Source organism: Argiope bruennichi, chromosome 5 (genome assembly GCF_947563725.1).
Source record: "Argiope bruennichi chromosome 5, qqArgBrue1.1, whole genome shotgun sequence".
NCBI classification, from domain to species: Eukaryota; Metazoa; Arthropoda; class Arachnida; order Araneae; family Araneidae; genus Argiope; species Argiope bruennichi.
In genome coordinates, this window is record NC_079155.1 from 8,981,021 (window position 1) to 8,998,174 (window position 17,154).

Here is a 17,154-nt window from a genome sequence, read left to right on the forward strand (position 1 = left end):
GTTTAGCTGAATCTCCGGTAATAAGAACAGTATTTCTTTAACTATTTTGGTATCGATCGAGTAAAATTATTAATTTTGGAGTAAAAATTTTCGCCTCATGTATTTTTTTTTATCTATAAGCCCATCCATGCATATTTTTTCCTCAATAACTATCCGGCAGAAATTTGAATGCCCAAATTGGCCATATAAAATCTAAATACCTGGCAATTCCTCTGATCTCCAAACTCCAATGAACTTCAATCTGCTTGCTTTCATATTTTCTAAATCTCAATGATGCATTCTTTTCATGTTTTGTTAGCTTCATATTGAGCCCTCTCAGACCTCCTCTTTGCCTCATCTGTCAATGACTAAAGAATTCTTGTCCGCCTTCCATTTTATAATTTTCTGTACATTCGCTGAAGCAACTTCGTATAAGTAACTTAAATCTAATGTATTTATGTTCACATTTTTTTTAATTCATGCCCAGCTTTCGGAAAGCAAGAATTCTTCTTGTGTACAACCGACCACCCCGCCATCACTGAACGTAATAGTATTGACAGGATTTGTTGTGGCCCGCTGCTATCTTGAACATAGTCCATCCATAACACTGACGATTCACCTAACTGACATCTTCGAGGCAATTGGCTCCTAGACTCAAGGTGGTCAATCACTTTCTTTTCATCCTCCCATTCACCTGTCTTCCTATTAAACCAGAAACAGTCACTTAAAGAAATTTTCTTTGAAATTTTCAATATTTCTCCGAATTCTCGTTTCACAACAACAAAAATTCAAACACTTCCAAACTGTTGGTAAAAAAACTGACAATTTTTAACATCATGTCCTTCAGAGTTTCATGAGCATCTGGTACCATTAGTACTGTACTTAAGTCATCATTTTCAGCTTTCAAATTATTTCTTAATTCCCAGATTTCTATGGATTCCTTTAAATAATGGTAAACAGTACCGATCCCACCACAGATGCATTTATTTCCCTGCATTCTTCAAAATCTTTGGAAATATGCGGGAAATCTCACATGCTCTGATATAATTTGGATTACCGGTGGATGGTATCTTCTCATCTTAATTTCTGGGTTTGGAATAAAATCGTAAGTTACTCTTCCTTTTTTGGACATATACCATCTGTCAAACCATTGTAGCTTTATTTATTCTCTTAATTCTCATTTTAAAACACCATTTGATTTGGGGACAATTATATCAACACTCTCTTTCTGTGCCACCAGCTTTGCACATTGATCCGCCTTTTCATTATCGTGCATTCCAGTATGGGCCTTAATCCTATTCAATTCGATCAATTTTTATATTCTGAAAGCAAGATTGGTGGTAAAATGAACATTCAGTTTTCAAGATTGCCGATAGGGGGATATTTTCATACTATTCCTACTCCCGAGATTTCCCTGTTGATGGAATCTCGGCATCCCCCTTTTCTCCCAAAATGTAAGATATCATCGGACTTCTAAGTTGACATTTCTATTAAGGCACAGTTTAAACTGCAATAAATTTTAAAATATCACCAATAGGAGGTGTTTGATGACTAGATGTTTAATTTCCGGTTACTTTATGGGACTGGTAATTCAATAAATATTTTAATCATTAGCTCTCTAATTAGAAGACGTAATTGCACTCCGTAGATTGGCTGAAACAGACGGAGTGTGAGAATTAAGGGTATAGATAAGAAGCTAGCTACTTGAACGAATAAATAATTACATGCACATAGAAGCTCCCATTTCTATGGAGAAGAACGGTATTCCAAAATCCGAATTGAAAAAAATGGGACATAAGAAAAACCGTGGAAAAAAGGGAAAATGTATGAACTAAAATTAAAATGTAAAATTAAGGACCACCCTAACATATAAAGTACTTCGAGTGCACATACATGCAACATGATTTGAAGAAACAGGTGTAGGGTTCATTAATAGTGTTTTTATTTTTCACAATTTCAAGAAACTAGTCCAATTTCTATATTTTGTGAAAATTTCTTGGCCCTCGTTATGACATTACAGTGCAGTGAACCATCTAGGAAGCCTTGTAAAGGAAAAGAGCGCGAGAAAGTATGCAGAACTTATATAGTATTTGAAAGGAATTTGCTGACTCAGGATTTTGATTCAAGAGAAAAAGTATAACCCGTGCAATTTAGATAGTGAATCTGTAATTAAACTAAACTAAAATTTTCTGATTGATGTAAATTAAATTTGAAGTAAAAAAATATCTTTGTAATGAAGAATTCCTATTTATATAGGACTTAATTGTGGTAAAAGAGAAATTACACTGCCTCGCAGCTGATATAGATAGTTGATTTGCATATTGCCTCCATTTTTACTGCTTTAAATGGAAATTAGAAATAGAATAAAACTAATTTTTATGAATCAATAATTTTTTAAAGATGCATACATGTAACTCCTTTTCGCAATTTAACTGAAGGAAACCTTAAATTTCTGATTTACCAATTTAGATTAGATGTATCGTATAAAAATTAAAAAATAGAATATTTTTTGTAAAAAAAGTATCAGGTTCATTTCTTTAAATAAACCAATTTCTTACCTTATTTATTACCAGTACAGAAAAGTTTAATACGCACTTCAATCTTGCTTGAAAATCTCCTGGTAATGAAAGATTAAAGATTAATCTCTTAACTCTAAATTACAAAAAGAAATATGACATATATAAAAAATAATTAACATTTTAAAACATTGATTACTTTTTGTAAGAATTTTCTTAAATTATGCTTATACTATTTCTCATATATTTTGTTATTTTTTGAAAACAATAATACAACATTGAGGAAGTTTTTTTAATTTCGTCAAGTTTAAAGATAATTTCTGAAAAAACCCCATTCTGCGTAGATAAGTACACACATCGAATATTGCATTTAAATATTTATAGTTTTGCGTCATTATATAACTTATACATTTTCTGAAAATGCAATAAATTATTAATTTTATACTTGGTATGCACTGCTCTTAAAATGATCTGACTTACATTCTTTCAGTATCACCATATATTATATATTTTAACCAAAACTATAAAAGCATTGTCGTTATATGTAATAATTCATTTTAAGTAGTACACTTGTCAGTAAAACTTAGGGAACGCATTGATCATCCCTTTTAAGAAGGTTGTAAGCGCTGGAATTGTTGAAAGAGCTGTAATTTCGATCATTTAATCTTTAAAGATGTCGCTAATTGAATTTGTCTGGATATTTGGACGCTGTAATGTGTGATAAATAAGGTGTTGCGACAGAGGCGACATTTCCTATCATAATTAGAACACTAATTATTCCTTGTTTTCCTTTATATTAGTTTCAAAACTGCATTTTCGATTAATAACAGAAATTCTACATGAAGTTTCCAAATTTCAGACAGAGAAAAGGGTAGGGTCTTTTGCAAAATGGGTACTTAATTTCTTAATAGGATAAAAGTGAAACTTTAACAGCATATCTTACCCAAATATTTTTAATGATTATTATGGGAATTCATAAAGCTATTATGGCTTTCGTCTAGATTCAGATATTGCAAATTTTCTTCTGTGCACCACCCTGTCTACACAGAAATGTACAGAATCTTCTGTGAATTTGAATCTTCTGTGCATACAGGGTGGCTATAATTAAACTTCACCTATAAACAGCATCATTCAACGCAAACGGATGAACGGATTGCAGCGAAATTTGATAAGCAGACTATACACGAGAGGCGCTCTCGGAATTTCGAAAAAAAAAAATTAGTTCCAAAATGTCTACTAGAGAGAACCTTTCATTAACATTAAATTTAACACAATAAACGAGAGAAACGGAATACAGAAAAAATATAAACATCCAGTGCAAGAATTATAAGTAATGAAATGTAAAACCGAGAAAAGCTGTCAATTCTAGGGAAAAAAAAGAAACTTTATGCAAAACAAGTTAGGGTAAGAAACGTTTGCAGTCGTTGTCATGTTTTATGTCGATGTTTCTGGCTGTAAGGAGGGTGATATCTTGTTGCGACGTTGAATGATTTAAAGAACTCCAGAACGCTTCATGTGTGAAGCATTACGACTGATCAGTAACAATCTGTTGTTGAACGCACTGTCCATCGAAATGAAATTTTGCAGATGAATGAGGGTGGTCACATGAAGCACATTTCCCTACATTATCCTGGACTCGATTAACAACTGCTCCTCTTGTGCAATTTTGTCCTAATCTGTTGTTGCTTCTGCAAACTGAACTGGCTTTTCCCCCTCAAACAGCTTACTGATATTTTTTCCTTGGTTCTAGGACAAGGTAATCAGAAAGTAGACAATAAATGTTGTTATTGTTTCTGTATTCCATTTTGGTCATTTAATATGTTAAAATTAAGGTTTTTGCCGAAAAGGCGCCCTTTGCTGCACATTTTGAAACATTTTTTTTTTCGAAATTTTGTGAGCGCATGTCGTGTATAGTCTATTTATCAAATCCATCCATTCTGCAATCCATTCATCCGTTTGCGTTGTGTATAGGGGAAGTTTAATTAAAACCACCCTCTATTTCGTTTCCTTCTTAAAAACAAAAGTTTTAAATCGATTTTTGTCTAAAGAGTTTGTTATATATAAATCCTGAAAATGCTTATTTTAAAATGATTGTTTTCGTCTTTTAGAGAAAAAAAATGCTTTTGTATATTTTAATTCGTATTATAATGCCATATTATCAGTTGACTGATTTAAACGTATTTGTTTGACAAGAAACTATAAATTAAATGCTTTTCTATAGAATGGCATTATAATTATCACTGTCTTGCTCGAGTAATAGAAATACCGTTAATTTGTGATAATAACAAAAAGGAAATTAAAATTAACCCTTCGCACCTTAAAAGTAATTCAATATATAATTATTATCACGAATACTTACCTTATTTAATGCTCCTAAAAATAAAAATATATTTGTTTTAAGTTGAATAATTTCCCCTAAAAGTAATATACATCTTCTTACAACTCTATGGGCATTTAAAAAATAAAATTAAAAAAAGAGAATTATAACGTCAGAATGATGCACCGTATTGAATGGTGAGTGAAAGTCACCTTCAGAGTGCAAAAGATTAAAATTCATTTTTACATAAAAATAATATTTTTTTTTTAAGTTGCTAAATTTTTGCGAATTTTATATCAAAACAGGTGATTAGTTTTTCCGTCACACTTTGTTTAATTTTGTGAAAAATTATTATTAATTTTATATCTTTGATCTTTTTTTATTATTTCTTTTATTCTTTCATTTACCAATCTCGCAGAAGAATAAATTTTCAAATATGTTTCGTTACATATTATTTTACTGGAATAGTTACAGAGTTTTTTTTTTTAACTGGAATTGGCTTTTGCGGTACACGTTTAGTTATTACGTTATTTTACTGGATTCCAAAAGGATTGCATTGCACTTAATAAATTTGTAATTCTTAACTAGGGGGGCATACAGTATCTCAGACACCTAAAGATGGATTAAAATTGTATATTCTTATTTTGTGTCCTTCATTACATGTGCACTTTTTCAACCGGATACTTTTTAAAATATTTCAGCTATTTCTTTGCACTACGTCTGTGAGACTGCACCTTCCTTTTAGTCTCCCAGTATTAAATAGGTGTAGCAGATGGCTCTAAAACTTGGGTTTCGAAATATACTCCAACCTACTGATCCTCACTATGAAGCAGATCTTCAGAGACTTTTAAATGAAGCAGAAAGTGAGTATAGTGATGAGGGTAATTGTGCAGAAAATTTTTCGATGAAAGTTCGCATTCAACTAATTCTGATATGTATATTCAATTATAATAAATTTTTCTAGTGATTACGTATTTTGAAAAATTTCAAAAGTATATTAATATACCAAGAGAAATATCAATAGAATTTACAGAATTTTTATTCTTGTATTTAACCTGTATGTTTAAAGTTCTCTCGAAAACAGTGTAACGAATGTTCACAAGTTTTTGCGTAGAAATTATGTCTTTTAAAAAAGAGTCAATTTTACCCATTGCCATTTTCTTTTATTTTTCATAAAAATGTTGAATTTTCCATTATATTGTTTTCTATATACCTTTGTGTACCGGAAACATAAATGATATAAGAAGTAATATTTTTTTTCTAGAATATTATTTGTTGTAACATGTAATTTGAGAAGAAAACGAATGTTCAAACGCAATTAATTTTTTCAATGATAATATATTTTGAAAAATTTCTATATCAAGAAAAATATCTGAATAATATATTGGCTGACATTCATACTAATACTTTCATTACAAAATTTAAGAGTAAAGAAAATGCGGTCTCGTAGACCGCACCTCCCAATTGAGTCCTAAATTTTCACCTTCCCTGTTAAGGGTTAATGTTCTTACCCCATTGCAAAGTTTTTTTGACAAAAAACTTTTGAATGATATTTGCCAATATTAAGTTAATATAGTATATTAAAAAAAAAATCGAATTCATTCAATTATTTATTTCAAATGGATATACTTTCATTATTTTTTTCCGTATTTGAAGTTTCTCAAAACATCCTTTCTTTATACTATTCTATACAAAAAATAAATAAATAAATAAATAATCCTGCGTTTCAGATAGATCTATAAATTTTCGTTTTGATTAATTTAATAAAAGCATAAATTTTCTTTCGCCTTAACTTTTTTTATATTGAAGAAATGTTTTGTCTAATTATCAACAATTTCATATTGAGGCATATATCCTTTATAAAATGTACCTTAGAAATGGTAAAACTTTAATTTTTACTTTCAGAAATTTCTAAAATGTGCGTGGTTGATTCTTGAGCTCCTGTGCTTATAATTTTTTCATTCAATATAATGTTTATAGATATGCTATGATTTTCCTTATTTTTCTGCTTAGCCAAAATAAACTTTAAAATAAATGAATTTATTTGAAAATTTTTGTTTTTAAGAGATAATCTATACTTATAATAAAGCTCAGTGTGTGTGTGTGTGTGTGTGTGTGTGCACGCGCGCGCTCTACAGGCCAGACCGTTTTTGCATATCTACCAAATTTTCCATGCATATACCTTGGAGGCCGGGAATGTGCACCTCGGAGCGATTATTTTTGAATTTTAATTAATTAAAAATTAATCGAAATTTCGATATTTTTTAGCGATAAATTAAGAAAATATTATCGCACAAACATGATTTTTACATCAAGTTAAAGATAAAAAAAATAGCTTTCTAATAATACTAAAGTAATAGTGTTTTAACCCTTAACTGGGGAGGTGACATTTTAGGACTTAACTAGGGAGGTGCGGTCTATGAGACCGCATTTCATTTATATTCAAATTAAATTTTCTAATTAATGCATTAGTATCAAAAACTGCCAATATATTTTGCAGACATTTTTCTTGATATATAGATATGTTTTAGAAATTTTTCAAAATATATTATTATTAAAAAAAGTAAATGCGTTGGAACATACATTCTCTTCTCAAATTACATATTACAATAAATTATATTTTTGAAGAAACATATTACTTTTTATTTTTTAAATCATACTTAATTTTACAGTATATGAAGGTATATAGAAGGCAATATAATGTAAAATTCAACAATTATAGGAAAAGTAAAAAAAGGACAATAGGTAATATCGGCGCTTTTTTTTATCGGCATGTGTGACTTTCATAGCATGGTTTTCTTGGCATTTTAAAAATACAGGTTAAGAACTAGTATAAATATCAACCTATAAATTATGTATATATATCTCTTGGTATATTAATATATTTTATAAATTTTTCAAAATACATTATCACCAGAAAAATTTATTATGTTAGAACATACATATCAGAATCAGTTGAATGCGAACTTTCATCGAAAAAAACAATTATCTGTTCAATTATCCTTATCACCAAAATTCTTTTCTCCTTCATTTAAAAGTGTCTGGAACACTGCTATAATAATAGGATCAGTAAATTGGATGATATTTTGGTGCCCAAGTTTTAGCGCCATCTGCTAAGCCTTATTTATCACTGGGACACTAACAGGGAGGTGCGGTCTTAGAGACCGCGCTAAAAGAAATAACTGAATTATCTTAAAAAGCATCCGCTGAATTTGGTTGAAAAAGTGCACGTGTATCGAAGGTCTCAAAACAGGAATCTACGGGGTACATCCATTCAATTGAGATAAAAATAAAATAGGGGTGACCGAAAATTCATCGCTAGCGGTCTCGCAGACCGCACATCCCCAGTGAAGGGTTAACATATAACTGAAATTTCTATTTTTAATGAATTTTGAAAAAAAAAAAAAAAAAAAAAAAAAAAAAAAAAAAAAAAAAACGTATTTTTCAACAATTTATTTTACGTAAAATATACTTTAGCCTGCACGAGCACATTTCACGTTCATGGAAATAAATAGCTTTTATCAACGTGTTGCTATCAAATTGATAAAAGCACCAATTAAAAAAAAGTTAACTATTTTTGGAAATTAAATCTAGAAATGTGTAATTTTTAGCATGTGTCTGTATGCAATGAAATATGGCATATTCTAAAAAATAAATGCGTTTTCTATGATCATTTACAATATATACATTATTAATTCAATAATTCGGACATTTTACAGTATCTATATTATTAATTCAATAAATAAGTTTTATTCGAAGCAAATATAGATTTATATACGGGATAACCATTCTAATTAGGACATCCATTCTAATCAGGACCCAATTGCTACTTAGTAAACCTTTTATAATGTACATATTTCTGATAACAAAATGCCTTAAATGAAGTAAATAATTTGTGATATAAATTCAATAAAATAGTCAATAAATGCTCTGATGAATCATTATTTTTTAATTTTTAGATAGATTGACTTTCCTCAAAAATATATTTAAGAATATATTTTCGAGACACTAATCTTTTAAATAAAAAGAATCGCACTCAATCAACTAAATCAGTCATCTAAGTTGACTGATTTATGGAAATTTGAATGTCCGTGTTCTAAAAAATCGAACGGTTTTTGACCTTTCCATTCACGTTTTGAAGAAAATGCACCAATCGGAGACGGAGTTTCTCCAAGGGTTATTAATAGATGCTATATTATACTATGTGTTGGCGCTCTAGAAAATAAAAAAAAGAAAAGATTTATGAGAGAAAGTTTTCATTGATGATTTAAAATAACTATGTTATTTATCCAGTTTTAATTAAGACACGCATAGTATAATATATACAGAATAACCACTCTAATCAGTGCCCAACAACTAATTTGTCATACATCTGCTAACAAAACGGTCTAAATGAAGTAAATTATTATATTTTTATGTAATTTGAATCAATAAATGCTCCGATGAATCAAGAACTTTAAATTTTTACATATATCTTCTGCCTGTGAATAATATTTAACGAAATATTCTAATATCTTAAATAAAAATAGTTGCACTCCAATCATCTAAATCAATCACTAAATCTGACCGATTTATGAAAATTTGAATATCACGATTTCATAAAAACGGGTAATTTTAGATCAATTTAGATCATCGACTGTCTGAAAGAAGCCAATCATCTCCCAGAGTTTCTCAAGAGTGATTAACCTTGATTATAAAAACTTTGATTGTTATAAAATTGTAATATTCCAAATTTAATAATTTTTCAGACGATATATACGTTTATTTATTTAAAAGCTGAAGCATCAATAATATTTTGCAGAATATGATTCCTTCGGACCAAACGACAGTCAAAAATTTAAACTTCATATATATATATATAATATATTAATAAAGCAAAAATGATAAAATATTATTGACATCATTTAAATCTTTTTGAAAATAAAACTAAAAACCGAATTTTAAGATGAATCCATGAACATTTTCTTGAATAATTCTTTGAGATAGTATAAATTATAAAAAGTCTACAGGACCCAATGCCGAACGACACTACCTTTAGTTTTCATATATATATATAATATAATATAATATAATTAATTACATGCTTGGTTTCAGTGAAAAAAGTTTTTTATATTTCGGTTTCATCATTTTCACTTTAATGTGATACTAAATTTTACGGGTTCTTCTCTAAACTATCTACGGGTATTTCTCTAAAACTTTTCAGTTTTAGAGAAATACATATTACAATAAACAGAACGGCTTAAAGAGTACATAATAATTTAAAGAAATTATATGACTATCACAATTTCAAATTTAATTTTTTTCTGAAAAACTTTTGTGAGACCAAGGTACGTAAAATATTAATTGAACATTTTAGAGAACATTAATAATTGCAAAGCTGTTGGTTACCAAAGGCGGCTAGTTAGAAATAAGTAAATATTTTCATATTAATACACATTTTTTCTGCGAATTTATTGATTTAATCTAATAATATAGAGCAAACTTCAATAGTATTTTTGGAAATTTCATATTTCTGAATTAAAACAATTAAGACGGGCATTATAGGTGATAAGTATATTAAGATAATCTTAAAATATCATATTTACAATTTCACTGAATATTCTGATGCATATTCCATGGCTGTAATTATGACGAAATTAATTTCAAAGCAAACTGAAAAGTTTTCAGTAGTTACATGTTTTATTATCAGTTTTACTGCAGTTTCAGAAACAAAAGGAATTTTCAGTTTCTGTAATTTCAGGCTTTTACACTGAAACAGATACATTGTCTGACCTCTTCAATCCCTTTTCTGATTCTTGAATGCTTCCTTATTTGAAATCGCCATCAGTTCAGAAAGTTTAACTCTTCCCTTGAGAATTGTATTAAGCCGGTTTAGCTGTTGAAACCTCGTATTAATGCATTAAATCCAAATACTGTCCCTAGGGATCAACGACTGAGTGGCAATTCAATCAGTTTCTTAAGCTCCAGGAGCAACAATTTACAATCTGTTGAATTTTAGCCATTGGATGTGAGAATTTAAAGCAAAAGTTTTCAGTTTTAAAAGTCACGTATGTTAAAGATGAACTAAATACGAAAGACTTTCCGGCGAAATTAAGATTGGAAGTGATAAAAGTTAATTTTAATATAATTAATAGTTATTAATATAAGAAATCTTAAACTATGAGCAGGAAATATACCTTCTTGCTTTCTAATATACAAATGTATATAAGCTGGTTTTGAGAATTTGATAAATTTTTCCGTTTTGATATTATTCTTTCTCTGCCTACGAACACTATGTGAACGCGATTATTCTGAACCCATGAGACTGTTGAATTTTGGCAAGTGGTTTTGTTTCCAAAAGTGTAAATTTCTATCATATTTTGTAAAGTTTCACATTTAATTATATTAAAGTCTTGTTTAAAATCAACATTAGGGCTATTGTGGGGCGGACATCGTGACTTTGTACATCAATCAGATAATGAGGATAATGCCTGAGCTTACACACCATCTCCAAACTTCCACACCACAACAGCGGGAGGATATTTGTCCACGACGGATTTCAAGTGCACTAGACACGCTTACACGATGATTCTTTGGTGAATTCCAAAGGGATTCAGGTTCTCGAACCTGAAACCTTTTGGTTCTGAACCCGAGGTTTTACCACTAGTTCACCGCAACCCTCTTATTTTGTAAAAATTCCATTTTTAAAGAAAACTCTTCTGTGTTCCTGAAAATTCCACCACAAAATCTTCTAAGCGATAGGTAGGTGAAGTGCATTATCTATCTATCTGGATCAAAATTGGATTGCATGTTAAATTTTGAGTCAAATCCATGCTGTGGTTGACTGCCATTCATTTTGCACATTCGAGAGTATGTAGAGACGAAAACTCGATCTTTAATAACAGATTTTTAGTATGCAATGTTATTGTCCGTTATATAAATTTGTATCAAAAGTAGGCATATCTGATGACATAAAGATTTCAAATGCATACTTTATTTTCTCAATTATATTGCGAATCACAAAATGCGTTATAATTTGTCACTATACTTCAAGTACAGTTACATTATGATACGCGATTTACTTTCGGTTTTTCCCCTCTACAAAACATTTCGGCTTCTAGTACAAGAAAATAATAAATTTGGTTATTATATATTAATTCTTTAAAAGAGCATTTTTTTCTAATAATAATTGATTAAAATATTTTCGGAATTGAGTTTAATTAAAAATTATTCATCAAACTTATTAGATATAATTAAATTGATGTATTAATTTATTTGGTAAATTTGCAAATTAAGATATTGTGGCATGAAATATGAAAATAAATAATCGATAATTCTGTTCGATAAAAAAAAAATCAATGTGAGCATAGGACAATTTATGTAATTGCGTATAAAAACTGATGAATGTTGATGACAAAAATCATGGTACGTACTATTCTATGTGTTAATGTACGAAATAGATACACGCCCTCTATTTATAAATGATTATCATATTCTAGTTTTACTTTGTTATTACAAGACTTATAAATCTGAATTGTGTTATAATTGTAAATCATGGTGAAGTACAGAGAAAATCAACTTAATTTGTACCACTTGCCCTTTCTTCAAACTTCTATACTGATAAGAGGAAGAGCTCTTTGTCATGATCTATTTACTGAGACTGAGGATTTTTCAGGAGCTTTAATTTTAAAATACATAATTTTAATGCTGTTGAAAAATATAAAAGTCTAGATACATTTGAAAGAGTTTGAATAGTACTTTCAAAAATTCCTCTGCAGTAAGAATAAATTTTTAGTTTATCAACTGACCATGAGTTTTAAATTTAAAGAAAAATAAACATTTTAATGTAATAAAAATGTTCAAGTAAAAGGATCATGATAATGAATCTCAATTTTAATATTGTATTAAACTATGCTTATATTAAAGAAGTTAATCTTACGCATAATATATATCAGATTTATTTCTCATTACCTACATGTCATGGCCTTTTCTATTATAAAGTAACCTCATCTACGAATTGTTCCATTTTCTTTTAACAAAAAAAGAAAAAAAAATTGAATGAATTTTACATTTTTTAAGAAAATATAAAATTTTGAGCATTTGTTATGAATTTTTTAAATTCTTGATCGAACTCATATATATTTTAAAACTGAACAAATTTGTAATGCTAGAATGAATACTGCGATCGCTAGTATTTCAGTTTAATCCTTTTATATGTGAAAGCAGAAAACAAACATTTCTTTAGCATTTAATAAATTTAAATGCTATTTATTAAAATCGTTCTCTTTTCATGAAAATATTCTAAATTTAAAAAATCATACTCTTTGTTAAAGCAAAGAGATTTGATAAAAAGGAGCATAAAAGAAATTGCGATAAGAATGATTCCATAACATGACATTATCATTGGACATTTTTAGTATCTTGATTTATGTAGATCAGAATGTTAAGTCGTAAATAGAAGTCATGATGATGAATTACCGGTCTCTGTATTTGACATTCTTGAAAACATTCTTTCATATGCATGAAAAAGTGGGATGTGTTTTTGAGGTTGTGGTTTAGAAGAAATGGTACTTTAACAACCTGAAAAATAGAAGATAAATCATTTAGTTGCTGATTTGAATTATTTTTAAATTAAATATACTTAAATCTGCAAAAATATAATTACTGAAACTTCAAGAACAGTGTTTCTCAATTGGTATATTTTCAAAAACATAAGAGTTTTATTATCTTAAAGACATAAACAAACTGCAGCTAATCTAGTGGTTCCCCCAATAATAAGGATAAACGTTTCAGCCTTTTTCTAATTTCTATTATAGGAATATGACAAAATTGCAACTTTAGTTACAATGCTCCAATATCAGTATACATCACTTACTGTTATATATAAACAGGAACGGTTACATACGTTTAAGAGAAATGAATGATCTACTACTGGTACGAACAATAGGAAAATAAAAAAAATAAAAAAAAATAAAAAGTGGACACTAATTTTTCTATTTGTTGAGAAATAAAAGTATTAGTCCTTTCATTCTACCTTTTGAGTTATCTAATCTCTCCTTAATAATCAACCTATTTATTATGTATATTATGATGCGATATGATAAGAAGGAAATATTATCCATAAGGTAATAAGAATCCATCAGATAAACAATATGGAGAAGAGTAAATCATCAGTCAGTATACAGAAGAGAAAAAAATTGTAGCAATAGTTTGTTTTTTCCTTTAGATCAATGAAGATTATATGGAACTACACTAAATTAAGATCCATAAAAATGCATTTATTTATTAACAAAAAAGAAAAAGAAATTTATAGTACTGATAGCAAATGTCTTTACTAACTTATCTTTCATACAATGCCAACAAACAAAATAAACGTACAAGTTAACTAAGTAGAAGCTATTTTAACATAATTAAAATTGAAACTTGAAAGTCTTGATAAATGCTATACATTATATAAATAAAGCATAATAATTAATTAGAAAATGTAGGAAAAGCTAAATACAATTGTTGGCTATAATCAGGATGGTAATAAACCCGGTTGTAAAATTAAAATCAAGATGCTCATGGGAATTGGTAAAATGAGATAACGATCATTATATCAGCATTTAAAAATTGAATAATATTTTATAAATAACACTCTTATTGCCATACAAAATATGTGATTTTATATATTCATTATTTATTAATATTTTATTTTATTAGTTTTATTTAGTCACTATTTGAAAATTTATTATAGAGATTAATTCGATTTATTAAATCGGAATTTTCTAAAATTCAGTACCAGTTTAAAGATTTATTTCAGATCAAAGGTAAATATTTCATTTAATTTAAAATTAGGTTATTAAAATATTAATTATATTTTTACGAAAATGCATGAGTGTTAAAAAACTCAAAATTACTGTACTTCAGGAAGTGAAGATAAAAATCGATTATCAATTCCTTTTTTTACGAAATTGAAATAAGGCAAGTTGAATAAAAATTATTAAAGAAGGCACACCACTATCTTTTTGATTCTCTGGAGACATAAATGTTGAGATCCTTTATATGTCTTCTAGATCTAACTATTCCTGATGCTGAATGAATATCAAACCTTATCTTAGATGGAAAGCAACAAACTATTCAAGTATCAAATTTTAATACAGTCCATGTATTTCCATGCTAATAAATGAAAATTATTAAAAAGAATCATCTATCGAATATTGAAATCACACGAAAACTTAAAACCTGGAAAAAGTAAAAAACCACCAATCTTCCAAATTTACAGATTACTGTTACTCATTCTCTCGACATATCTGATTTCATTTGTTTGCAGACTTAAAACAATATATATTAGATCTGTTACATTTTAAGTAGCACGAAATGTCTAAAAACAAGGAATTTAGTTGAGATTCCTAAATGAATAGTTAAATTCCTAAATGAATGAATACTTTTAAACTTTGAAAAGTCATCTTTTTGGATAATGTGTTAATAAGAGAAATTTTATGCACTCTATTCTCATGAGTGTATAATTTTGCATCGCATCGCAAATTTTAAGATATCTATATGAAATGAACAATTAAAACTCCAACTTGAAGAGATAAATATAAAGTTTCATCTACATTTTGTAGAATCATCCAAAGAATCAGGATGTGCTTGATTATGTTAACTTATCAATGATGCATAATTTCTTAAATTCATATTCTTAAAGATTACATCTAGACATTTTGGATTTTGACAGATAATTTTGTCAAAAGTGCTCAATCATGTTTATTTAACAATAAACTTTTCTTTTATACTCTGATCACTTTGAAATGTATTTCAATAGCCAGCTTATGGCATGAGAAATGCTGAGAAGCAAACTCAATCAATAATAGTCCCATTTGCCAAGAATTTTATCTTTAGAGAGGGAACAAATTTCATTTTATCTTCTCTTAACTGATTAATGCTTCTCATGAGATCAAAATTATTTGTGGAATTCCACAAGTTATTCTGACTTTAGATGAATTCTTAGCATCTTCTGTACTCGACTTTCGTATGCATTGTCTCTCATCTACTATCTTATCATATAGCATGTTCTCTGAATCAAAGAAGAATAATTTTTACTCAGACATATGAACAATGATTAAAGACCTCTGGTTAGAGTTCCGTTTCATAACTACCTTAAAATGAATTGGACATCGCTTTATGCAATTTTTAATATTGCATCAGATAAATGTATATATCATCATAATGTAGTTTGACAGCATCTTCAGTCGTTTGTAGAATTTGTTTAGAAATTGAGTAATCATAAGGACTAAATCCAAATCTTATAGCCAGAATATCTTATCCAGGATTATTTTATAAGAACATCTTATAGGCAGATCTGGAGCATATTGTTTCCACTCTGGATTTATGTTACAATATTCAGAGGGCTCTGTTGGCCTTTATTACTATAACTTTCATTTATATCATCGATTGTATTTACCTTTTTCATTTTTGGAATTTATTGTTCTGTTAGTACTATAGAGTTTCAGTTTTAATTATGTTAAATAACTTCTTTTAACTTGCATCGTTCATTGCTTTCGTTGACATTGGTTGGAAGATAAATGAGTACGAATATTTAATATCAGTACTTTAAATGCAATTACTATCATTATTAATAAGCATATGTATATTGATTGATTTTAATCAGGTTTGGCACCATTCTATGGGAAATGAAGCAACTGGGAGCTGTTTGTAAAAAATACTCATGTTAAATTCCGGAGCAAGAGAGATAAAGGAAATGAATGTAAATGAAATTCATAGTAATAAAGAACAGAGCCCTCTGAATATTGTATCATTAATCCAGAGTGGAAACAATATGCTCCAGATCTACCTATAAGATGTCCTTATATAATAACTCTTTATTTATACAATTAGGATTGAGAGGTTAATGTGGTATTGGCAAAATGCGAGGAAAATTATTACATAAACCGCTGAAAATTAATATTTTATAATCAACAATATTGTCAGTGTACAAAATATTTGTGATCAGCATATTTTTAGTGAGTATATAATTTTTAATATGAATCTTATTTACATCCATTTATTATCATTGCTTTGGAATTTAAATGGGTAATTCTTTACAAACAGACGCTGATTGCTTCATTTCTCATAGAATGGTGCCAAACCTATCGTTTTTGCTCCTAAATATTTATACAAATGGGAATGAAGTGGTCAAAAGAATAACTACTATGAATATTTAATGTTATCTTCTATCACAACATTTTTCCAGCTTGTGTTTTTTGCAGCGCCCTCAAAATCAAAATTACCTGTTCATTATGCCAATATTATTTTGCAGCTATTTCATCTGCACTTAGCTATTTCACAGTATGATTCACTTATCAGTGTCATGTGACTGATACA